The sequence below is a fragment of the Peromyscus maniculatus genome, chromosome 4 (genome assembly GCF_049852395.1).
Source record: "Peromyscus maniculatus bairdii isolate BWxNUB_F1_BW_parent chromosome 4, HU_Pman_BW_mat_3.1, whole genome shotgun sequence".
In the NCBI taxonomy this organism is placed as follows: domain Eukaryota; kingdom Metazoa; phylum Chordata; class Mammalia; order Rodentia; family Cricetidae; genus Peromyscus; species Peromyscus maniculatus.
The window spans coordinates 109,777,984-109,803,237 of record NC_134855.1 but is presented as its reverse complement, the minus strand read 5'-3'; the positions used below and the strand labels follow the sequence as shown (position 1 = coordinate 109,803,237).

General features: G+C 43.5%; 1 long non-coding RNA gene across 1 annotated transcript; it reads left to right on the top strand.

Annotated features, from left to right (window-relative positions):
* Nucleotides 1-719: 719 nt before the first annotated feature.
* Nucleotides 720-24,747, top strand: LOC121828845 (uncharacterized). Its single transcript, XR_013050773.1, has 5 exons — nucleotides 720-2,336; nucleotides 3,827-3,999; nucleotides 7,564-9,010; nucleotides 16,127-16,244; nucleotides 17,637-24,747. It is a non-coding gene; the product is annotated as an uncharacterized LOC121828845 (long non-coding RNA).
* Nucleotides 24,748-25,254: the final 507 nt, after the last annotated feature.

The following is a 25,254-nucleotide window of genomic DNA, read 5'->3' as shown; positions in this document are numbered from 1 at the left end:
TTCCCTTCCTCAGCCTTCCACTTCCCAGAATTCTCCTCTCCTTGTCCCACCTACTTCCTGCCTGGCCACTGGCCAATCAGTGTTTTATTTATACAGAACGATATCCACAGCATGTGTGTGCAAACACATCTATATATGTGCATACATGTACAGGTGCTCATGGAGGCAGGAAGAGGGTGTTGGATTCCCTGGGGCCAGAGTTACAGGCAGTCAGAAGCCACCTGCTGTGGGTGCTGTGAACTGAGCTCTGGTCCTCTGTAAGAACAGCGAGCGCTCAGTGATCCAGAAGATCCACAGCAAGGCTTCTTTGCAGCAGGCTCTGTCCCTAGCCCCATTCTCCTGTGCGTGTGTCGGAGCCTTCCTCTGCTCACAGGTTTACACAACTCTGACCACCATCCTTCTCAGCTTCCACCTTTTCTCCCAACTTTGTGTCACTGGAGACCTTTGAGCCATCTGGCTTCTGAAATGGAGGCACCACACAACTGCCAGCAATACATGTCCGCTGCTGGAGCAAGTCTGTGAGAGAGCTGATTCATGAAGCGGCCAAGCTGTGGCCACAGGAGAGCAAGTGTTCAGCGTGGCTCGCCTAGGAAAGGGCTCAGAGCAGTCCATGGACTGAAGCAGGGTGAGTGAGGCATGGGGAAGGCAGTGGAGGGGGAGCAGTCGGCACATGCGCAGTCACTCCTCCCGACCCCCAGCACATGCGCAGTCAGTCTTCCCAGATGGTGGTGCTTCTCACGCTGAAGAAGTTGCCCTTTGGATATTTGTATGGGTCCAAGTGAAGAGTCGGTGGGATCAAGAAAAGCAGCACACGTGATTCTTACTGAGACCCACACGTCAGGGCTGTCACCTACGGCAGAGCCAGTGCTAGGCTAACAAAAGATTGCTTAGCCTCGCGACTGCTAACGTTAGTGATTTAAAAAAAAAGTCAGATATGAACAAGTGCCCCAAAGCAAAGTCTAGACAGTTCTTTCAGGTTTTCATGTAGTTTAATTAGACCCTGACTGGTGAAGGCAAGGACTCAAAGTCTTCTGACCTCAAGGCCATATTTATACAAAGCCCACACAAAAGCGGCACTCTGTCAAGAATGGGTATGTAACACTCTTTACTTTGGATTTCCTGACATCTGGTGAGAGACGTTTTGTGCTGACCCATAACACATACATACATACAACACACACACACACACACACACACACACACACACACACACACACACACACACACACACCACCCCTCGAAGTCCAGCACTAGACACCTGACCCGTGTTGAATATCCATGTCAACACTATGCTGTCCCAACATCCACTGGCCCTCATGACTCTGCTCTCTACAGCTGGCTGTTTGTCCGCTGTTCTGGCCCATATTACCTGCTAAGTCATTCTCTAGTCATTGCTGTTGCCCACTTTTCACCATGTCCTTGGAGCCTTTTCTGCCCTACATTACCGGTTTCCCATTTAAGGTCTTTGCCTCGTCCTCAGTGTGAACTTCGTAGCAGAAAGAGGAATACACTGTGCCCGGCTGCTGGAGACAGACTGGGGAAGGAGGGTGCCCACTGTCGGGTCAATGACTGCTTTGGGTAAACACTGTTTCACAACAAATGGTAGAGTCCTGGTTTCCTCACAGCTCAGAAACCCAACTAGAGAACGATCCTGCTTACTCACTCTCAGCAGAACGGACAGAACTCAGGGCAGAGCCCCCGCGTATGATGTCGTGGACATTGGGTATTGGACAAAGTACAAGGGCTAATGCCACGGTCAAATACAGGGCATGCTGGGCCCAACAGTTGGTCACACTTCTGCTGTGGTTGTCAGAGCTTGTTTTTCTGAGTACCATGGATCAAAATCTTGACGTTTTAATGTTCTACATGCCAGCCTCCCTGGACCTTTTTGTGATTTATGAATTGCCATCTCCCAAAGTGAGATTTCCATGGTGCATTTATCTCTGGGGTCTTCATCACAACCCCCCCCCCCCTCTGAGACAGGGTTTCTCTGCATAGCCCTGGCTGTCCTGGAACTCACTCTGTATAGATCAGGCTGGCCTCAAACTCAGAGATTCACCTGCCTCTGCCTCCTGAAAGCAGGGATCAAAGGCATTTGCCACCACCTCCTGGCCATCACAGTATCTTGTAAGGGACATTGTGGAACTCTGCAAGAAGAGGGGTGAGGGCTGGTACATTGGCAAGGGCAAGGAGGGCCTTGCATCAGTCTGCACAGAGAAGAAAATACTAGGAGATAGGCTGGCCTCTGCAGAGCCAACATGCAGTTCAGCCCGCAGGCCTTAAGAAGAAGGATACCTTCCAAAGCCAGAGCTGGGAGCAACACAGTATCCTTGGAGGTAAGTCAGAGTCATAGGACAATTTCAGGAAGGCTGAGGTATTCATTTTTCTGGACAGTGGATCTCACTCAGTTCTCTCTCAAGCCAGATGTGTGTGTGTGTGTGTGTGTGTGTGTGTGTGTGTGTGTGTGTGTGTGTGTGTGTATGTGCTCGCACATGTAATCATGCGGGAAAAGATGAGCCACAGCAGAAGCCTCCCTTCCCATGGTTCTTCCATTCCCAGGAAGCCTTCAAACCCACATTAGCTGTTTGGATCTTAAAGCCAGGATCAGAATTCAGTGCTGTTTATGCTTTGGAGTTGCAGAGTCCAGGTCAATTTTTTAAATTAGTTTTTCCGTACAATATATTTTGATCATGCTTTTACCCTCTTCCAACTCCTCCAAGATTTTCCCCACCTCCCTACCCACTCAACTTTATGTTTTTTCTTTCTCTCTTTCAAAAGCAAGAAACAAAAATTTAAAAAGCAAGAAACAAACAAACAACACCTCCCCAAACACAAAAACAGCATAGGCAAAAGACCAATAAGACACACACACACACACACACACACACACACACACACACACACACACACACACACACCAAAACAAAGCAAAATGAAACAGAAAGTCCACAGAAATGCCATTGAGTTTGCTTTCTGTTGGCCAGCTGCTCCTGAGCGTGAATGTGGTTAATATACCCACCCGGTGACCCTCCAGTGAAGAAATCAGATTATTCCTTTGCTAGCAGGTATGAACTGCAGATAGTTTCTTATTAAGGGTGGGACTTGCCGTCTCTTCCCCGCCTCTCCCCAGTGTTAGGACTCTGTCTGGCTTGAACCGTGGAGGACTTGTGTGTGCTGCCATAGTCTCTGTGAGCTCATTTGCTCATCAGTCCTGTTGTGTCCAGAAGACACTGTCTTCTTGGACACATTAATCACCTCTGGCCCTTACAATCCTTGTGCCTCTTTTTCCACAGAGATCTCTAAGCTTTGAGGGGGTGGTTCTGATGAAGACATCCTGTTTAGGAACGAGTGCTCCAAGGTCTCTACCTCTCTCCACATTATCCAGCGGTGGGACTCTGTATTAGTTCACATCTATTGCAAGAAGCAGCCTCTCTGCTGTGGGCTGAGGGAGGCACTGACCTGTGGGTGAGGCACAATGTTGTTAGGAATCATTTCATTGCAATGGCAACAGCTGGAACTAAAGTCATTTGGTTCCTGGGATTAAAGTAACTTGTTTTCTAGATTTTTTTTCCTTCCTGGTAAAGGCAGCCATGAGGGAAGTTTATCTATCACCTGACATGTTTTTTTTTTCAGCCACTGTTTCCCTAGCTACCCCAGCAATGGCTAACCACAATCCAAAAGGAGAAATCTTCTGCCTGGATGCCACTTTTCCCTTTCTGCCCTACAGCTACCCAAGCCTTGAAGTGACCACCAGCAGGCTCTGCATTTCTTGAATCAAGCCTGTGTGGTCATTGAGTTCCTCAATACACTTTTCACCAACTTTCAGGGAACATTGGCAGTAACACTCCAAAGCAACAGACCGGAATCAGAACTTTGCTGGACTCACCGCAGTGAGGGGTCATTTGGTCCATAGGTGTACAAAAATCCGTGAGCAGAGGACTTCTGGGAACAGATGTTGGACATTGATGCAGCTATGAGATGAGCACTCAGAGAGAACAAGTGGGTTGTTGGCATGAATGAACATTGGGGATGTTTAGTGCCCAGGACCCTGGAAAAGGAGGTGACTCAGACAGATGCCAGGAGTTAAGTCTAGAAAGGCTGGCTGGGTGGGGATGGGGGAGGATGGGTAGGGATGGGGGATGGGAGGATGGGTGGAAGGGTGGGGAGGGGTAGAGATGGGGGATGGTGGGATAGGTGAGGATTAGGGGATGGGTGGGGAGGTGTTGGAGATAATATTAAAATGACAAGAAAAGGCTCTGCTGATGAAAAGATTAGGAAAAGTTAATAGCTGAATTAGGCTCAAGTCAAACACAGCTTCTTCTGAAGTGGATGGGCCACATTTGCTGCGAGCCAGGCAGGGTTCTAGCCTCAGCCACATTAGGTCGCTATGGTTACCTACCTTGGATAGAGCACTCAGGGATGCACAAGGATCTTCAGAGCTCTCTCTGGGAGTCTGTGATGATTTTGTGTTATTCTAATAAATCCCCCTCTTCTATGACATTATATTAGGAAGCAGGAGGTGTTCAGATTTGTGCATTATAGTTCATAGAATGGCCATTATCCATAAAGCACGTGACCGCTGTTTAGAGGCTTAGAGGTGTGGTCCGGGGTCAAGACAAGAGAATGGAAGGTGCTTTAAGGGGAAGAAATTTAAGACCCATTTAATCGGTCATTGGCTACACATTTTGGAAGTGTGTGTTCCTCCTCCTCCTCCATGTTGTCACTGGTAGCTGTGGGATAACTTAATGCCACAAAATAGCATTATACATACTGTTAAGTCCCCATTTTACAAGTGAAAATGGAGGTCTGAAGAGAGCATGTGACTTGTCTAAGGTAGAAAACAAACAAAAAACCCAAACTAGTAAATAGGTTCAATAGCCGAAACTCTCCTCCAACCCCAGGCGCTCCTTAAGTCTTCCAACCCTGACTACGTCACTCTTCCCAGGACTGTGTCACACAGAACATCTAGTTAGCCTTTCCCACGGTTAAAATGTATTTTTAAAATTTATTCTTTGAGATTTTTTTATTAATTAAATCTATCCATCTATTTTATATCTGGACTAAAGTTTCCCCTGCCTCCTCCCTTCCCATCTTCTCCCCCCACCATTCTTCTACCCCTTCCCTCCCCCAATCCACCCCTCCTTTGTTTCTGCTCAGAAGCGGCAGGCCTCCCATGGATGTCTACAAAGCATGGTATATCAAGTTGAGACAGGACCAAGTTCCTCCCCTGTACCAAGGCTGGGCAAGGCAACCCAGCATGAGGAATAGGTTCTCAAAAGGCAGCCAAAGTGTTAGGAACAGGCCCTGCTCCCACTGCCTGGAGTCCCACAAGTACACCAAGCTACACAACTGTCACATATATGCAGAGGGCCTAGGTCAATCCCATGCAGGCTCCCTAGCTGTTGGTCCAGAGTCTGTGAGTTCCTATGAGCCCAGGTTAGTTGTTTGTGGGTTCCCTGGTGATGACCTCGATCTCCCCTGGCTTGTACAATCCTTCCTTCCCCTCCTCAACAGGATTCCCCAAGCTTGGCCTAGTGCTTGACTGTGGGTCTCTGCATCTGTTTCCATCAGTTATTGGATGAAGGCTCTCTGATGACAACTGGGGCAGCCACCAATCTGATCACAGGAGATGGCCAATCTAGGCTACCCATTCCCATTGCTAGGAACCTTAGCTGGGGTCATCCCTGTAGATTTGTGGGAGTTTCCCGTGCATCAGGCCTCTACCTGACCCTAAAATGCATCTCTTTCATTATTCTCCCCCTCCATTCATCCCCCAACCCAATCCTTCATGTTCCCACCCCTACCTGCCCCCAGTTCACCCAGGAGATCTCTTCTATTTCCCATATATATATATAATCACCTACTCCCCTCTCCATATTGTTCTTGATTATTCAGGTTTAGAAAATAATAGTGGTTTTTTTTTTCCTAATAGAATATAACAAGATGGCATGAATCTGTGACTTGGGACAGTGATAGACCATATATATATATATATATATGCTCCTGTAGCCCAACAGATCATTTTTATAATTCTTTCTCCATGCAGGTCTCCAGCAATAATCACAAACTAATCAATAATAATTATTGTTTTTTCATACATCCTTTAAAAATACTTAAAAGCATCCATCTTCAATTTAAAAGTGTGGTTCATATTTGATAAAAATATGTTTCAGATGTGAACTGCAATTTGCACATTCAAACAAAACTATCACATTTTGAAATATGCATACTACTTAGCTGCTTTGCAATTTAAATACAGCTTATCATCAGAGTGGCCTTGAATTTCCTGTCCTCTGGCCTCTAGTTTCTCCCTACAGACCTCCTGTTTTTATTCTTTGAGTCTGCTGGGCAAAGGCAGGCATATATAGCAGCACAGGATGCTGGGTAAAGGCAGACATGTACAGAAGTACAGGAGTAGAATGAAGAGCAGCCTGGTAGTGCACAGGATCAGGAATTGTTACAAAGTGAAAGAGGCTGAGTAGGTGTGTGTCAGGGCTGACATAATAAGGAGTGCTTTATATGAACTTCTGTGTTCATGAAGAATAAGTGACAAAATTATATTGGTAGCAGCTTACATGCACATTACTAAGCTTCAAAAACAATTATCACAGTTTAGAAAGCAGTCTAGTGAAAGAGAGAGAATATTTTTATTACAGGCATTGTTTAGAATTGCTGACACCTGTGTTGATAAATAGCTAATTTTTCAGTATTGACTTTTTCAAATAATAATTATTTTAGTCATTCATATTTGTGTGGTAAAGTGTGATGATTCAGTACTTATGTATAATTTGTAACAATCCAGTTTGGATAGTTAGTGTTTACACTACCCTAAACATTAAAAATCTTTTGAGTAATGCATAACAATAGGTGGAGCGTGGTATGATATTTCAATACATGTATATGTACTGTACATATGTACGTATTTCCATCTCTGTGCCACTAATGTATGTTTGGGGATTTCCAGCTACTCCTAGTTTTAATGATATATATAATAAGTAATTGGGACTCATAGCTGTGACAGTGTTTCCACTTAACTGTGTTTTGTGTTTTTTTTTTTTTTGCGCTTTACTTCTATGTTTTGAATTTATGGGTGGATTGTTGTTGGTGTTTGTTTGGTGAAGTTCTGGTGTGTGTGTGTGTGAGAGTGTGTGTGTGAGTGTGGGGGTATCAAACAGGAAAGCTTCAGATTTCCCACATAGCTGCCTTAGCTCCTCAAGTGTTAGGATTACAGACTTCTGCCACGCAAACCCAACTTAACTATGCTTTGGTGCTAAGCATCCCTCCTTTTCATCCTTCCTAATCTATAGATTTCTCTGTGAAAACCACTCTCCTTGTTAGCTTTTGGTACCCAATTGCTTTGGGGAGCCCCACACTGTTTTGGGGGATGTCCATTGCCACCACTTAGGAAATGCCTGTACTGTTAGGAAGTGTCCTCGCTTAATAGAGAGCTAGTTCTTTGGGGACAGTTCTCGGCTTAGGGGAAAAGTGGTTCATGTCTTTGCAGAAGTATGAGGTGTAAAAGCAAAAATGCTCTCGCAAACTCAGGTCTGATTTGAATTGCAGAACAGGAGTGGTCACCACCAGCAGATATTTGTGTTTGGCAGCAGGCAGGTGCACGTTCCTTGAAGGTGATTCCTGGATGCAGCTCTGGGAGCCTCTGGGGACCATGGGTCAGCAATGAAAGATGAAGCCTCATCATCCAGTTGTCCTTTACCAGCCTGTCAGAGCTGAGTGGGATGGATTTGGTGGGTACATAAGGAACATCATGCTGGCATCAGCTGTCACATTGTCCTCTGAGCCTGCCAGAGAAGACAACAAGGAACAATTCCATAATTCTGCACAAATTATGGAAAGGGACAGCTTGTGAAAACTTACATGAACTTTTGAAAGGCTGGGGACTGTATTGTTCTTAGTCACAAACTGCTCTCTTAAGTTAATGTCCAAGGAACTGGTGCCAAGTAAAGATCTTGCCAGATGTACTTTATTGAATGGGAAAGATAATATGTGATTATAGTTTATGGCTGTATTCAACCAGGCCACAAGTGATCCAGAGAGTTTTCTTTTACAATGTCATTTTTCTGATTAGACAGATAATAAAATCATTATAGAAATCAGAGAAAAATATAAAGAAATAATAATTACTCACAATTTATTTCTCAGAATTAGCAACAATTAACACTGGTGTTAATATATCCATTTTAAAATCTGGTCCTTTTCACCAAATGCAGGCTTAAACATGTCTCTCTGTTGTTCATTATTCTATGGAAATCCTCTTAATACATGCATGTTATTTCATTGTGTAATTTGGTATTTACTATTGTCATTATTTATTCATGCTGAGCCATCCATATCACTGAGCTTTTATATTTTCAATTTTATGAAGCAATAAATAACATGACAAACACCATTGCAGGTAGGTCCCTGTGTGTCTCTGAATGCTTCCTCAGCACAGAGTCCAGATCATAGGGTTGTTGGTGTCTGTCATAAACTGTTGGGACTTTCATTTGACATTTCCTGGTTGCTTCCATGACAGAGACTTTAACGAACTTATCTCCTAACGTAGTACAAGACAGGGATCTCCTTCTCCTTCCCTCGCTGAAGTTTTTTAAATTCTCCTGTTCCTACTGGAAGAAGAGAGCATCATTTTTTGCTGTTATCTGCTTAGAATGATTGTGGAACACAAAAAGATTCATCTGACCCATGTTCTTTTATTCTCCTTGGAATTTCTTGAGTGAAATAATGTGTGTCTCTAGACAGGGTCAGGGGCTAGAGAAAAAGAGGGGTGAAGAGAAGGAAAGAGAAGAGAGCCGAGTGAGGGAAGGAACTTTTGACCAGATTCCAAAGGAGGAGCTAGGATGTTGGCTGAGTTCAACGATGCAGCCAATTATTGATTGCTCATGGTTAACGCTCAGTGGAGCTTCCCAGTTGCAGAACCACATCCACTTGCCAGAGGAGTGACACATCCTATCTACAGGGAGCGCCCATCTTGGTGGTCCCTCCTGACTGCGCTGTGAGTCTCTGTGTTTGTCTGTTTCTGTTATACAAACTTTTCTCAGATAGGGTACTGGTGAGGACAGGCTAAGGATTCCACCCAAGTCTAGGTTAGTGAAACAATGAGTTTGTTGGGCTTGCTTACAGGAGTGTGTGGGTGACCCCCAACAGCTGCATCACCAAAGAGATGACTTCTCGGTGACTGCACAGGCAGGATTCTCCCTTTAGCCAACCTCCTAACAACCAGCACCTCTTGAGACCAGCATGTTGCAGCCAGGGCAGATTGACATACTTCTGGGAGGGCCATACAGGAGGAACTGGCTCAGATCTCGGGGGAGGATCTTGAAGATCTCTTGCAACGACTCACAAATGCTCTGGCTAGGGTGGTAATGGTTGCTAGGCTCAGAGAGTGGTTCCCCCACAATGCTGACCTTTGTCTTTCATAGTAAAACTGTTCACAAGCACAGTGATATCCTGCTTCTGTGCATTACTGTCATGAAATACAGTCCTGAGACATCTTAAGAGCTCCCAAATTTAAAGCCAATCTGAAATGCAAGTGGCCTGGGAGTTCCCTTAAGTGTGGTGTCTGGAATTAAGGAAGTCGTGTGAAGGATGGAGCCTGTAGTTTGTGCCTCTGACATGCACTGTGATATTGAAGCAGATCTTCTGAGAGGGACACAGAAGGACTTGTTATAAATGGTGCTGCCTTTGCGAGTTACACAGAGATTTGATCGGGATCCTTGATGTTAACCAGTGGCAGCAGGCTCCAAAGGAAACGCTCTGAGAACCTGTGCTTGACACCTTAGCTGTAGCAGGCATGAGGATTCAGAGAGAGTCCTGGAAAGATTGGGTTCTGCAGTCAGAAAATCCAGAGAGCCAATGACTGGGAGTGATGGCAGATATTAATATTAATATTAATCCACTGTTTAAGGTTTGCATATGATATACCTACAATGATTAATGCAACACCATGTACCAGGAAGTGCTCCTTCTAGGGATGACTTAAACTCAGCACTACCGGGATATGAAAGAAGTCCACTCAAGGGCAGTGATCCTGCCTCTACCATCTGAATGCGTTGGTATGAGCTACAGCTGTTCACCGCACTCTCCGGACTTTGGCTATACTTGATTATTGCTGAGAAATACGGTTTCCAGCCTCACACCAGGCTCACTGAATCAGAACCCACCCCACCCCCGCCCCATGATAGGATATGAAATATCAATAGAAACAGCTATCCATACATGGAAAAAAAATAAAGAACGATGGTTCCCACTTAGGGAATTAAAAAAAGACAGTTTGTTTTCTCCTGATAATTATAAGCAGGATGTATTCATTTGAACCAGAATGAAAAATATTAGACCTTTGGGAGCTGTTTTCACATATGGTGGGGTTGCCGTTGGGATAGGCAAGCAGTAGTTCCGATCTACCCTGTCAGGAGCAGGCTTCACACTTTGTTCAGAGCTGTCATCTTCCTTTCTGACATCCCGACTCTAAGGAGATGCTTGCTGTTAACAATTACCAAGCCCCTGAACATCTTATGTAGTGTGCTGAGGGGGGTGTGGGGGGGCAGAGGGGAGGCAGAAACCTAACTAGCTTAGAAGAGGTGAGAAACCCTGCAACAAGAGACACACAGGAAGCTGACTATACCTATGGCTCTCAGGTACCTCTGTTGGCCTCGTGCATAGATTAAGACTTTTGGTTCACAGAGATGAAAACAAAAGAAATGTTGGGCAAGAAGTTGCCATCTATTGTTTTCAAAAATTAAAATAGTTTTATTAGTTGTCTTATGATTATGACATTAGTACTTATTGCAGTCAGAATGACCAAGATCAAGAAAATGACAAATGACAGCTCAGGCTGGCAAAGATGTGAGGAAAAGAGAACATTTACTTATTGCTGGAGGGAGTGCAAACTTGTACAGCCACTATGGAAATCAGTGTGAGGGTTCCTCAAGAAGCTGGGAATAGAGCTACCTTAAGATCTGGCTATACCTCTCTTGGGCACTGTGGTGGTTTGAAAGAAAATGGCCCCCATAGGAAGTGGCACTATTAGGAGGTGTGGCTTTGTTAGAGTAGGTATGGCCTTGTTGGAGGAAGTGTGTTACTTTGGGGGTGAGCTTTGAAGTCTCATATGTTCAAGCTATGCACAGTGTGGTATACTTCTGTTGCCTGTGGATCAGGATGTAGAACTCTCAGGTCCTTCTCTAGCACCATGTCTGCCTGCATGCTGCCATGCTTCTGGCCATAATGATGATGGGCTAAACTTCTGAAACTGTAAGCCAGCCCCAATTAAATGTTTTCATTGATAAGAATTGCTATGGTCATGGTATCTCTTCACAACAATAAAAACCCTAGATAAGGCAGGTATAAACCCAATGACTCTACATCCTACTACAGAGATATGTACACATCCATGTTCATTGTTTCTCTGTAATAGCCAGATATTGGAAACAGACTACATGCCCATAAACTGATGAATGAATAATGAAAATATGGTACATTTATATAATGAAATATTATTCAGCTGTTAAGAAAAATGAAATTATGAAATTTGCAGGTAAAAGGATGGAGCTATAAGAAATTAGCCTGAGTGGGGTAACCCAGATCCCCAAAGACAAATATTGTACATTTTTTCTTATATGTGTATTTCAGCTCTTAAGCTTTCAATATGTGTGCTTATAAACCAAATAACCACAATCGATAGGTACTTAGTAATGTAGGGGAAAGAGAAGATCTCCCAAGAAAGGGGAAATAGAGTATAATGTTATGAAGAAATGAAGGGAAAACTAGAGTAGGAGAATTAAATATGAGGGAAATGGGAAAGAAGGATTAAAGAGGGAACATGGAGAGGGACAACTAACACCAATGGCCATTTGAGAAACTACATGGAAATCTACTACTGTAGAAGGTTCCTAAAATATATGCATATGTGAAAGGAATCTAAAGTGAGTCACTAGGTAATAGGAGAGACAATGTCCCAACTGGACATCTTATGCTACCAAGTAAAACTTTCAGTATCAACAATGGGCTATATCTTGTTGAGTCATTGGCTAAAGGGTCCTTATGGAATGCCCTCCCCCCACCCCCCAAACATCACAGGCTATTTCCAAGGCTATTGGTTACCTGATGGTAAGGTTCTATTGATGAAGAGAACGCTTGCTTATGTCATTGAACACAAAGAAGTTGAGCTGATGCCTAACTAGAAGTTTCCACCCTACTGACTAGTGTTCATGGTACTGGAAGGTACTCTGCATGCTACTGGAAAAGTAAGCACCAGTACCACAGCTATGAATTCTATGATAGTAGCAACCTGCCTGAAAGAAATATTGGTGCAATGGTCACAAATGTTATGGGAGTAACGAGCCATTTTCTGATTGGATTTAAGGCCCGCTCCATGAGATGAAACCCATACCTGACACTGCTAAAGTGACCGAGAACCTGAGATGAGACAGCTCAAGGGTCCAGAGGAAAACTTACTATTATTATTCTGTAAAAGGAGCACAGCAATAAAATGACTCCTAGTGACATGTTGCTTTACCCATAAACCCATGCCTCACCCAACCCACATCAGAGAAGCTTCTTGCATCGGATAGGAAATAACACAGAAACCCACAACTGCACAGGGTGCAGAGAATGAGAGATTTGGGACAACTCAGTCCTAAATGGGATGTTTTCATCAAACCTCTTACCGTCAAGGCTTAGGGAGGGATGCAGAAGAAGAGACAGAAAGACTGTAAGAGCCAGAAGAGACAAATGAGTCCAAGAAAACAATGTATTCCAGACACAATAGGACTGATGTACATATGAACTCAAAGAGAGCATGACCCCACACAAGTCCTTCATAAGTTCAAGATAGATGGGGTCCCAGTACTAAGACGGAGAAGTAGACACAAAGTCCCTCCCCTAAAAGAGAAACTACCCACAATTGACATCTGCTGGCAAAGGGAGAAATCGGTTTTCTCCAGTGAGTCTCACTGGGTGTATCAACCACACCCCAGGAGTAGCGGGTCAGCACAAAATGAACCCATGGTCTCTTTGGGCCCCTTTGTTTCACTTCGCTTGGTTTTGGCATTTTTTTGTCTTGTTGGTCTTTTGTTTATTTATTTTGATTTTCATTTTTGTGTTTTTGAGGGGGGGTGTTTATGTGTGCTTCATATTTTTTTGTTTTTGTTTCATGGTTTGTTTTTATTTTTGAAAGAGAGAGAAAGAGAAAAAGAAACTCAGGTTGGGTATATATGGAGACAGGGAGGATCTGGGAATTATTGGGGGAGAGGAAAACATGGTCAAAATATATTGTGTAAAAGTTATTTTTCAAAAAATGAGTAGTCTTCCCATTTGAGAGTTAGGATCTGACTTGGTGTACTCGAGAGCCTCCGTAGGGCAGTTCCCCAGGATGCCAGGCTCTCAACAGCCTCTGGGTGCTTTCTTGGACCCTATCCATCAGTCAGGTTAGAAAGTGGTACACATCAGGAGAGTTGAGCTAATAATTTCACGTAGGGTTGGCAGAGGAACCTGTTTCTACAGGTTCATGGTGGGGGTTCTGAGTATGAAGAGTCTGCAAAAGCAAAGCCCATGTAACACACACACACACACACATGCTCATGCACACACACATGCTCATGCACACACACATGCTCACACACACACACATGCTCATGCACACACACACACATGCTCACACACACATACATGCTCATGCACACACACATATACACATCACACACACACATGCTCTGCACACATACACATGCTCATGCACATACACACATACTCACACAAACATACATGCTCATGCACACACACATATACCACACATACACACATACACACTGCACACACATACACACACATACACCACACATACATGCATATATACATACATAATACCACACATACACACACATACACATGCTCACACACACATGCTCATCCATACACACACACACACACACACACACACACACACACACATTTCCTTTTGGCGTGGGAGAAAAGAAGATAATGGCATAAACATCCTAGAAAGCCAGACTGTTGGGAATGTAAGATGTGTTGGAATTTTTCAGTGTGTAGATTAGGATCAACAGGAAAGGATCCAGACCCCTTTCAAGCTAGGGAAGGTCAGAGAGGGAGAAGGACCTGACATCCCCTCAGCTCCAGTGGCCTTGGCCGGGGTGGCCCGACCCCAGCCTGCAGCAGGAAGGCCCAGAGAACTTGAGAGAGCTGGTCTTTGGTGGGAAAAGGAGGAGTGTCAGAAGCAGAAGGCAGGGAGGGGAGAAAGCTGGTGCTTCTCAGTTGTCAGAGGAAAGAAAGCGTAGGAGTTTCTTAGAGTAGGTAGAAGCCTTAGTCCGCTGTGAAGGGACAGAGAATGCAGGTCTAGGTGGAGCCAGCTGGAGGAACCTGGAGAGAAGAAATAGTGGTTCTGGATTCAAAAAGAGTCTGGGTAGGACCAACGGAGTGTAGACTTGAAGCGAGTGATCCATGCGGAGAAGTGTTAATTTTTACAGTTAATATTGTTCTCAAGAGAAATAATTTTAAGGCTGTAAAGAAGGCAACCAAGGAGAAGTGTTTGGGTGAGCAAGACTGAGTAGCTCTCCTCAGAGAGTCTGGCAAGCCCACCAGATCAGGGAGCAGAGGAGTTGCACACCTTCCTCATTCAGGTCCCCTTTGGGAAATGTGGTCATGCCACTGTGGTAGATGGAGGCCATGTTTCTGTTGCGGACTCAGACAGCCCAGGGAAAGTCTGGAAGAGCTCTTGATCTAGTGATAGGGATTATGGTGTATGGTCAGCGGGATTGGAAGGGGTTCTGGTGGGAGACTCATTGAATGAAAACAAAGGTCCAATGTTCATCAAAATTCCAGTACTGGAGAACAGCAAAGGCCCACTGGTGATGGACCCTGGTAGAGGGCAAAAGGCCTGGTGGTGATGGATGATAAGAGTCCTGGTAATGGTAATGGGTGTAGAGGACATGGTAGCAAGGGTAGGGAACCCTCCCACATCATGACCAGTCGCAAAGGTAGCTCTCAATCCTGGGTTTCAATACCAGGTGTAACATTTTATATCTAGAAAGAAGAGATAAGAGAGAGGTGCTGAGTCAACTCAACCTGCAGGCAAAAGGCTTATTACTAATGCAGTCAGCCCCTGAGACAAAGCAAAGTATTTTCCTTTAAGATCCCTTAGGAGGTAGAGAGAGCCTGGTTCTGTGACTTCTGTATGTGACAGAGGTAAGGGCAAGGAGCATTCATGACTTACTTGGTGTGACAGGGGGCACTCGTTCTCTGGGTGTGGGAGTGAGGACTGGCTAATGTGTGACCCATTTTGCACAAGGTTCTCTTGTTCCTCTTACAGTGAGCTAGCCATTTAGGGCCCAGTTACCCATAAAGCCCTCGACTTCCCTGCTTATGGAGCATTGCATTTACACTAGGTAAATCTCTTTGGAATGTAGAATAGACTCCCAGCTTCTGCCAAACCAAGAGCTAAGAATGTCATAGACAGCATCTGAAACAGCAGCCGAGATCCCCTGCTTGTGGTGACTGTATTTTGTTCCAGCTGATGTAGTTACAAAGTGTCTTGATTTATGAGTTTTGCACTGTTGTCTCTTATAGTTTCCTTTTTGCCTCTCTCTCTCTCTCTCTCTCTCTCTCTCTCTCTCTCTCTCTCTCTCTCTCTCACACACACACACACACACACACACACACACACACACACACCTAGAGTCTGCATACAAGAGAAAACTCATTATTGGTTTTCCTAGGTCTGACTTATTTAGTATAACATAATGATCTCCATTTCTATTCGTTTTCCTGAAATGTCATGATCTCATTTTTCTTCACAGCTGCATAAAATTCCATTGTGTGTATGTGTCACATTCTCTTTATTCATTTGTCTATTGATAAGCACTTAGGCTGGCTCCATTTCTTAGGTCCTACGAATAGAACAGAAATAAGCATGGACATGGAAATATCTCTGTGGAAAACTGACCTGGAGTCGGTTGAGTATATACCCAAGCATGGTGCAGCTGGGTCATATGCTAGTTTGGGCGTTAGTATTTAAGGACAACTACACATTGACTTTCAGAGGCTAACCAGTTTACATTTTACCAACATCATCTAAGATTCATCTTCCCCCTCACTTTAGGACTGTTTTATTCTATTTCTGTGAAGAACATATTTGCAGTTTTGATGGAGACTGGACTGAATTTATATGTGGCTTTTGGTAATATAAGCCATTGTCATAATACTGACTCTGCCAGCCGGTAAGTATAAAAGGGTTCCCATCTTCTCAAATTTCTTTCTTTAGAGTCATAAACGTTTTATTGTTGAACCTTTCACATTAGTTGTCTTTATTCCTACATGTTTTATTTTATTGTTGTTTGAAGTGATTATGAATGGGATTTTCACCCCCAGCCTGATTTCTTTCTCAGCAGTTTGACATTGGTATACAGGAAGGTTACCCAGTTCTGTGAGGTGGTTTTGCATCCTGCTACTTTGTTGGGCTTGTTTTTCAGATAGAAGAGTTTTCTGGTGGAGTGGATGGGAACTGTAAGTTCCCATTTGAAAATCAGGACACCTTGACTTTTGGAAGCTAATCCATGCTGGATACCTCATTTACAAACAGTTTCTCCCATTCCATGGGTACATTTTGCAGATTATTTGCCTGGCTATGGGGAGCTTTTTAGTCTGATATCATTCCACCTTTGTTACTTCTTTTGCTGGCTGTCCTTTGGGGTCATACTAAAAATGTATTGTCAGAATCTTTGTTTCTTTTGGTTTGGGGAGACAGGGTCTCAGGATATAGTTCATACTCACTCCAAACTTGTCATCCTCCTGGCTCAGTCTCTCAAGTGCTGGGATTACAGCTGTGTATGATATATTCATCCTCCAATTTCAAGGAGCTTTGCCTCTATACTTTCTGGTAAGAATTTTATAGACTTACATTTAAGCCTTTGGTCTGCTTTGAGTTAATTTTGTAAGTGATATAAAATGCTGATCTAATTTTATTCATTTTTTTGTGTAAATTGGATATTCAGTGTTGTCTAGCAACATTTATTAAATAGAATATCCTTCCTGGAATTTCAATACAGACCCATCAGTCTATGTCTCTTTTTATATCCAAACCATACTGTTTTGGTTGCTATAGCTTTGTGACATAGTTAAATCAAGAATTATTAGTTTCTCTTGCTTTGTCAAAATTGCTTGTGTTGTTTAGGATCCTCTGTGACTCCTCATGAAGTTATGGATCCCCCATTTCTGTGGCAAATGCTCTTGAAATTTTTATAGGAATTATATTAGATCTGTACAATAAACACTCTATCAGTGGGTCGAATTCATCCAACCATAGATTGAAATATTTGGAGGAAAGTGTTAGCTAACTATGTATGCTTTTTTTTCCTTGCCATTATCCCCTAATCAACACAGAACAGATAGCATCTATTTACACTGTATTACATGCTATAAGTAAGCTAATGATTTCAAGCATATGGAGGATGCTTGTTACATTTACATACTATAGGTGACTTGTGTACCTACCGACTATGGCATCCTGGAACTAATCCCCATTATATGACTAAAGGAGAACTCGACATCTCTGAATAATACGTTAATTTTAACACAGACTTTTCTATTTGATCTAATTCTGCCAACTCTAGGAACAGCAGGCATTGGGAGGAGGAATGTGAGAGTGACAATTTGGCCTCATTGAAGCTGCCCTGAGATTTAAGTCTTCCTGGCCATGGTACCCAAACAGCAAGATGCAGAGGTATTAATTGATGCTGCTGAGCTGGCACACTCAAGGATGACATGTTAGTCCTCTTAATCAGATCCTCATGGGGACTCTGGTACATTCTCAAGGCCGAGCCCGGTCTCAGAGAACCCCACTCTTCCCTCTGAACACAGCTGCCATTCTGCCCCACAACCTCAAAGTTGTCCCCAGCAGAAACTGAGCTTTGAATTAATGTTGAGTTTGGAGCCTGTGCTCGGTGCCAAGTGTTGTTGACGGCAGCAGTGACATTGCTCCAGCAGCCAGCTTCTATGTTTGGATTGGCTCTGAAGTCCTCTCTGCTTGGAGCCTCTACCTGAGGGTTCTTTTCTCTTCTTCCGAACTCCGGCCAGCCTTCACTTTGGCCTCAGCGAGCGATGCTGTCTTTTCCTTCTTCGGGTCTCCTGACTTTGGCCCAAAGTCAGCTTTGCCTCCACTTGGCTCCCTTGGCATGAATTTGGCTTCAGTCCCTTGGTCTGGCAGTCAGTCCCACATTCTTTCAGTTCTCAGAACGTTCATCTACCATCCTCAGAAACCCTCACTTCTCCATGACTCCAGTTACCTCTCCCTGCATCAAGGCTACGACATCCCTACCCACTCCATTTCAATTGGCCAGACACGTCTGCCTGCCTTGAAGAAAAGTGGGGATTTTGGCTACGTTCACTATACACCAAGGAACAGTAACAACAGAAAAGCAGGAAAAAAATCTCACATAAATCCATGAACATAAAATGGAAAAAATGTGGTCCTTGTGTTTATTAGAGGACAAAGCCTGGGGTGAGGGGCAGAAAGAAAGCAAATGTTACCTTCAGTGTCCCTTTCCTAGGCTGTGAGAACTAGGTTTGAGGTGCCCTTTTAGGGAAAAAAAAGTAATAGAATTCTTGGTGACATTCCCAGATTCCTTAAAACAAAACAACCTAACAACAAACAAAATGTAACCCCAGTGAGACACACATTCTCCCTCCACCCTGCCTCCTGTCCCCCATCTGAGACCCACCAACCCTCCCCACTTACCTCTTCCCCCCTCTCTGTCTCCACAGACACTGATTACCATGGTGGAGTAAGAACTTGGCTTCCCCTTGCCTCTTCTGAGGCAAAGAATGACCAAAATGGATCGGTAAATCTAGTTCTTTGCCTCAGAGGAGGCAAGTGGGAGGCACCTTCACAGGGCTCATTGGTAGAGGAAACGTGTGGAAAACAAACCACGGGCACTGAGAGGAAAAGATGGTAACAGTTCTGGTGGTGTTTGTAGGAATCTGAGAAGGCCTGGTGTGGGCTCCTGATAAGTAGTCAACTTGGGTGAAGACTCAAAAGAACCATCTCAAGTAAGGCTGTCCCAAGAACCCCTTGTGTGGTCAGTTTTACCACTTCCTTCATTCCGTGTGGCTTACCTGTGCTCATATCAGTTTATGTGTGTGGGTCTAAAGATCTAGAAGTTGGCTTAGTCTCATCCTTTCCGTCTGCTATTGGACAACAACCTGCCTAATGCATTAAGCATAAACTTAGCTTGCTGTTCAGAACAATTGGAAAGACAGTGATATTGTGGGTGAAGTGAGCTTCTGAGGGCTCCAGGAGAGGAAGAAGAGTCTACGCTGCTTCTGAGTCACATGCTTCCTACAAATCCTTGTACTTGCTGACCTTGCTAGGGCTCTTGTGGCCCTCCTGGTCACTGCTGATGCATGAACGATGATGCTGACTGACTGACAAACTGGCCTGAGAAATTACATTCTCCTCTGAAACATGTGTCTTAGGCTGTCGGTAGATGATCAAAAGGTCATTCCCAGCATTCCATAGTTAATGAGGAAGAATGCTTTGAGGTACAGTGGGATAACCGAAAGGGATCAAAGCCAGTACTGGATCTAAGAGTGTTCACTATCATTCCTAGTGGCCGAGTTGATTTAATAACAGACGGAGTCGGAGTGAAACACTTTGGGTAAGGTTGTACTCACAAGCTGAACCAGCACACTGTGGTGTGAGAATGCATGGAAAGACCAACATGTCTATGTGGTGCCAGAAGACTTTCCTAGAGGGTGCCATGTGACCGAGACTTGGCAGATGAGGGGGAGCTGTGCAAACTGGTAGGATGAGGCAGGAAGTGCACTCCATAACACATCGTATAGCAGACAGGGTTGACAAGTTCAAGGAATTACAAACACCTAGAGTATCAACAGCAGTGGGGCAGGGTTAAGCCCAGGTTGGGTATTGTCATAGTATAACTCCCTGTCCCCACCTCCCAAAAATCTTCTCCAGGACCACAAGAAGGACAGCCTTCAAGATCCTTGTGGAGGGAAGGCCATTGACAAGTGACTAGCAAATATAGCTGGTCCCATTAGGAATCTTCACAAGTGTGGCCAAATTGTCGCACTGATGTGGCATAGATAGTGTGGTGGCCAGCACAGCTGCCTTCCGACCTGGAGCCCTGGAATGCTGCGCACACACAGAACCTGTATGTGCTGTAACACACTGTAGAACCTCGACCAACGAGTGTTGCCTGACAGTGATTTGCGTGGCAGTGACTGCACACCTGGCAATTCTGCATACAACAGCTGGTGTTAGCCTCCCCAAAATGTCCACAAGCCAGTCTGGGCTGTCCCCCCTACTGACTTTGACTTTGGTTGTTGCCACCAGACTAGTAACCATCTACTTGTCTTTCTTCTTAGGTATTCTCAGTATACTGTTTTGCTTGTTTGTTTGAAATTCTGGTCTTCACTGCCCAAGGATTAAAACACACATGATTTCAGGCCTCCAGTGCATATGGAGTTGGAACTGTGGAAAGTTGGGTTAGGAAAGGGGAGTTGAGGGAATAAGAAGTGAGAAAAGGAGAGGAGAAAGGTACTGCATGATGAGAGAAAAGAGAAGCTTCTCTGTCAAGTGACTGGTGTTGTTTTCACAGGCCTTACACAGTGCTGATTGAGGCTGGCACTGGGAGGTTTGGGTTGAGACAGGGGCTTTCTGCAAGGTTGCTTGTTGGGGACAACCATTCCCCTTGAGCTGGCTCTGGCATGAGGCTGGGATTCTGGTTAGGGAGATCACAAGCTCTGGTTTTTTACAGCAGCAACAAGAACTTGCTTCTTTAGAGTCTGAGATTGGAGGCTGGCTAATTGTCACTTTGCACAGTTTATATCACAGCTCAATATTTTATCTTGTACTGATTATACTCATTATTTTAGAATTAAGAGAAAGGTGCTTCATTAAAATCTTTTGAGAAATTATCCAAAACTTGGAAATAAGAAGGAAGAATGACTGTCATCCTTTTAGGGCTCTGTTAGAGCCTCATCTGACTGTCTGTGCCAAGGCCTTACGTGTGGAAATGAAATGTTGTTCGCCTTGGTGCTTACAATGGTAAGCATGACCCGGCCTCTATGAAGAACAAGCTGTCCTGTCTACACGAGCACACAGTTATGTGTCTGCTTTGCACACTTCTCAGTGTAGTGTTTCAGTGCCACTGAATGTCATAAACCTGGTGAATTTTACCTCCTGGTAGATCTCTCGGAGGAATCTGCCTTTTTGTATTAGGCTCTGTTTCTAACTGAGGACTTGGTGTCAGCTTTAATTATCATTTGGACAAGTTACTCAGCTAAAAGAATCTATTTCCTATCCAACAGTAATTATGGGAATGAAATCAGCCCAAAGACATATTATTTACTTGAATCTCTTTATAGGTCTGCCACAGGGACACAGGACAGGGGCAACTGTCTTTTTACATGCCCCAAAAGAGTTCAAACACAGCATATCTCTCTACCTTCCCATTTGCCTGCAAACTAGATCTGTCCCAGAACATATATTTGAAGCATTCATTTGAAGAGAGCAATAATTTCTCTCAGGCACAAGCAGGAGTCAGAAGTAAAATTTGAGTTCACTTACTCCCAGCACACTGACTAATTTGGAGAATACATTATGTGAACTGGCCATTGGCTTAGGGGTTCTGGGTACAGCCTGCACCCTGACTATGATACCACAGTTTCTGACAGCAAATGAATGCAGTGACGTTTGTGCAAAATACAGCCAGCCACTTGGATTGTCTGGTATTGAGCGGGGAGGGGGGGGGGAGCAGCTTACCTGGACTATTGCTAATTTCAAAGAATTTTTTTTTTTGCTGTACCATGTCCATGTTGATGAAGATGACAATTTTGGTTCTCCAGTCATTGAAATGGCCAGATATTTGAGTGTGGTGTGGCCAAAATTACAGCATGGGCGTAACTTGCCTGGGTGTAGATTCTTCACTATAAACTGTGTCCCTCTCAGAATTTTTATGTTGAAGCCTAATCCTCAGTGTGATGATATTAGAAGGTGGAGCTCAAGCTCTGGATGGGTGATTGGATCATAGGGGGGATGTCTTTCTGAATGAGATTAGTGTTTACTAGAGAGCATTTCCCACCTTTTGCCACACGAGGACATAATAAGGCACCTCCATGAACCTGACCACGTACTACATATGCCAGCACCATGGTTTCTGACTTCCCAGCCTATGGAACTATGAAAAGAAATTTCTGTTTTATATAATCACTGGTCTGTGGTCTTTTGTTATAGTAACCTCAATGGCCCAAGGTGAGTACCCATCTTACTCCTCTCTGATGAGACTCTTAAAGGAGAAGAAAGTTAACACTACACAATTGAATTGGAAAACTACTACAAAAGCTCCCACTTACAGAGAAAAAAGAGGGAGCATTCAGCAGCCACTGACCCATAGCAGTGACAAGCCCTGCAAGGCAGTCCTTAGGCTCCTCCCTGAAGCTGCTGAGAGCCACTTCTTAGGTCATCTGAAGTCGATGTTAGGAACACACCATTCTGCAAGGTAGTAGAACTTTCACATAACTTGCATTTGCTTCCATGTACCAGAAACAATGCCCTCTATATTCTTTCACAGATATATTCTTTGCTTCCCAATCTCTCTATTGTGGAATATTAGTTTAAGATGTGTTACATTCATTTATGCTGTGGAATATTTGCTTAATGATGCAAAGATGTGTTGCATTCTTTTATGTTGCATTTGTTTAACTCTGTGAAGCTGTGTTACTTTGCCTGCCTAAAACATCAGATTGTTCTAATAAAGAGCTGAATGGCCAATAAATAGGCAGGAGAAATAGGTGGGTCTGTCAGGCAGAGAGAATAGATAGGAGGAGAAATCTAGGGACAAGAGTGAGGAGTGAGAAAAGGAGAGGGGGATACCAGGGGCCAGCCATCCAGCCACACAGCCAGCCATGGAGTAAGAAGGAAAGAAAGATATATAGAATAAAGAAAGGTAAAATGCCCAGAGGCAAAAACGTAGTTAAAAAGAAACAGGATAATTTAAGTTAGAAAAGCTGGCTAGAAACAAGCCAAGCTAAGGCTGGACATTCATAAGTAAGAATAAGTCTCTGTGTATTTATTTGGAAGCTGAGTGGCAGGTTCCCAAAGAGCAAAACAAACAAAACCCAACTACCCAAAAACCATTCATTGGGGCTGGGCATGCCATGAGCAATTGTTCTCTGTATTTTGACAAGTTGTAGTTTTCTGTGATGGTTGTCATCTGCTGCAAAGAGGAACTTCTTTCTGAGAGGTGAGAATTACACTTATCTGTGGGCAAGAGAATAAGTATTTAGAATGCAGTTAGGAATTATGCTGGTCTAGTAAGGTAGTGATAGTAAGCTTTCCTTTAAGATCCATGACCTTAACCCCAGCACTAGGGAGGCAGAGGCAGATGGATCTCTGTGAGTTCAAGGCCAGCCTGAGGCCAGTTAGCTAGCTGTTGGTTGCCACTAAGATAAGAGTGCCACTATTACACTCCAGAAGTATCTCGTAGGGCTGGCCACTGTTGTGGTTTATAGGGTCACAGCTGGGTAGGACTATTGACTGTTTTTCTCCTTTGGCAGCTTGCACAGCGCCTTCTGATGTTATGAAAGCCAGTGCTCAGGGAGGCTTTCAGGGCAGATCATGTAGCATGTCTTTCTCTGTAATGTTCGGGCATCTGTCTTCAGCCTACCCCCCTAGACTATCTGACAGATTTTTCAGTGAAGCAGGAATTTTGAAGGTCTCCCCTACCTTGTCTTGGCAAAGTTTGGTAGTTGCTTTCTTTTGTTTCCTGATTGTCCAGTTTGGACAGCATACTGTCAACAGTCAAGGCAAGGGCAGTTTCTTGCCTAATAGCTAACTTTTGCCACATAAAAAGCAAACTCCATATGGAGGTTCTTTGATGCCCATCATCCTTTTTTGAAGTAAACGGGTGCTGCCAGGAGCAGACATGTCTCACTGTCATGAAAAGCCTTATGTTATCAAAACATTTAAAATGCCATATTCTACAGGTCTTTGAAGTGTTTGAAGACCATCTACTTATCTAAGATATATTTGTGTATGTCCTTAAAAACATACCTAACATGACTACCAGTTTGATTGTTATAGATGACTAACTACTAACCTGCATTTCTTAATTATCCTAAATGGTTTATTATAAAAATGTTTAAGGATGAGAACTTTACATTACATTTTTAAATGAGCTGCATAGGTGCAATACCTTAAACGAGAGTAGAAATGTTATAAATATGTATATATGTATATATAATAACAAAAATAACCTTAAATTTGTATCAATATATGAAAATATCTTAAATAAGTGTAGAAACATATATAGAGTATGTTCTAACAAAAATTACTTTAAATTTGTATCAATATACAAAACTCCATATCAATGTAAAATATTTGAGATTGGTGGTTGCTTTTTAGTTTAAATCAGATTCAATAATTTATCCTTTTATTCTGTTATTCCTATATTGTCTTTTTTCTTTTTAGAAAGAGATTCCTGATTCTAACCTTCCTGGCTGAGTTTCCTCCCTTACCACGACCAGTAACAATTTGCAACCGATTGCCCCTCAAATAATGACAATATCTATAATCCACAGAATTATTAAAGCTACCTACCCCACCTCTTGGGAATGTGGATGTGGTGTTCTTAAAATTACTTCCTGTTGTCTGGGGGAGTGACAGCATCTTTAGGGGACCCTGAGAAAATTGAGATAATGGTCACGTTCTGGGAGAGCTAGCTGTAGTTTGTTTGTTTGTTTGTTTGTTTGTTTGTTTGTTTAGTCTCTGTGTGATGGGAAAGTATAGAGCTTATCTGAAGTCTTAGCTGGATAGTCTGTGAGGCTAGACAATTTCAGCTAATATCTTTGAAGTTGTTCTGGATGCAGAATTTTGAGGAAACTGCAACAGAGGCATTCTGAGAGGCTGAATCACCTGCGATACTTGTCTTTATTGGTATGTGGTCCTTTTTTTCTAAAAACACATAAAATTTTAAAGGTAACATATAGATCTGTATTGACACAAGTATGGAATGTATGGTGTATACAAGTCAGCTAAAGATGATTTTTTGTTTTATGTTTGAGCAGGTAAAAGTCATCTGTCAACTTTATAAGTCTGTTTGGGCTGCATTACCAAACCTCTATCCGTGCCATATGAAAGGATGGCATGTAATAATAAGTCATGAGGACTCTGTAGCCAGTAAGATTTGTCATGTCTCATCCAGTCTCAAAGCT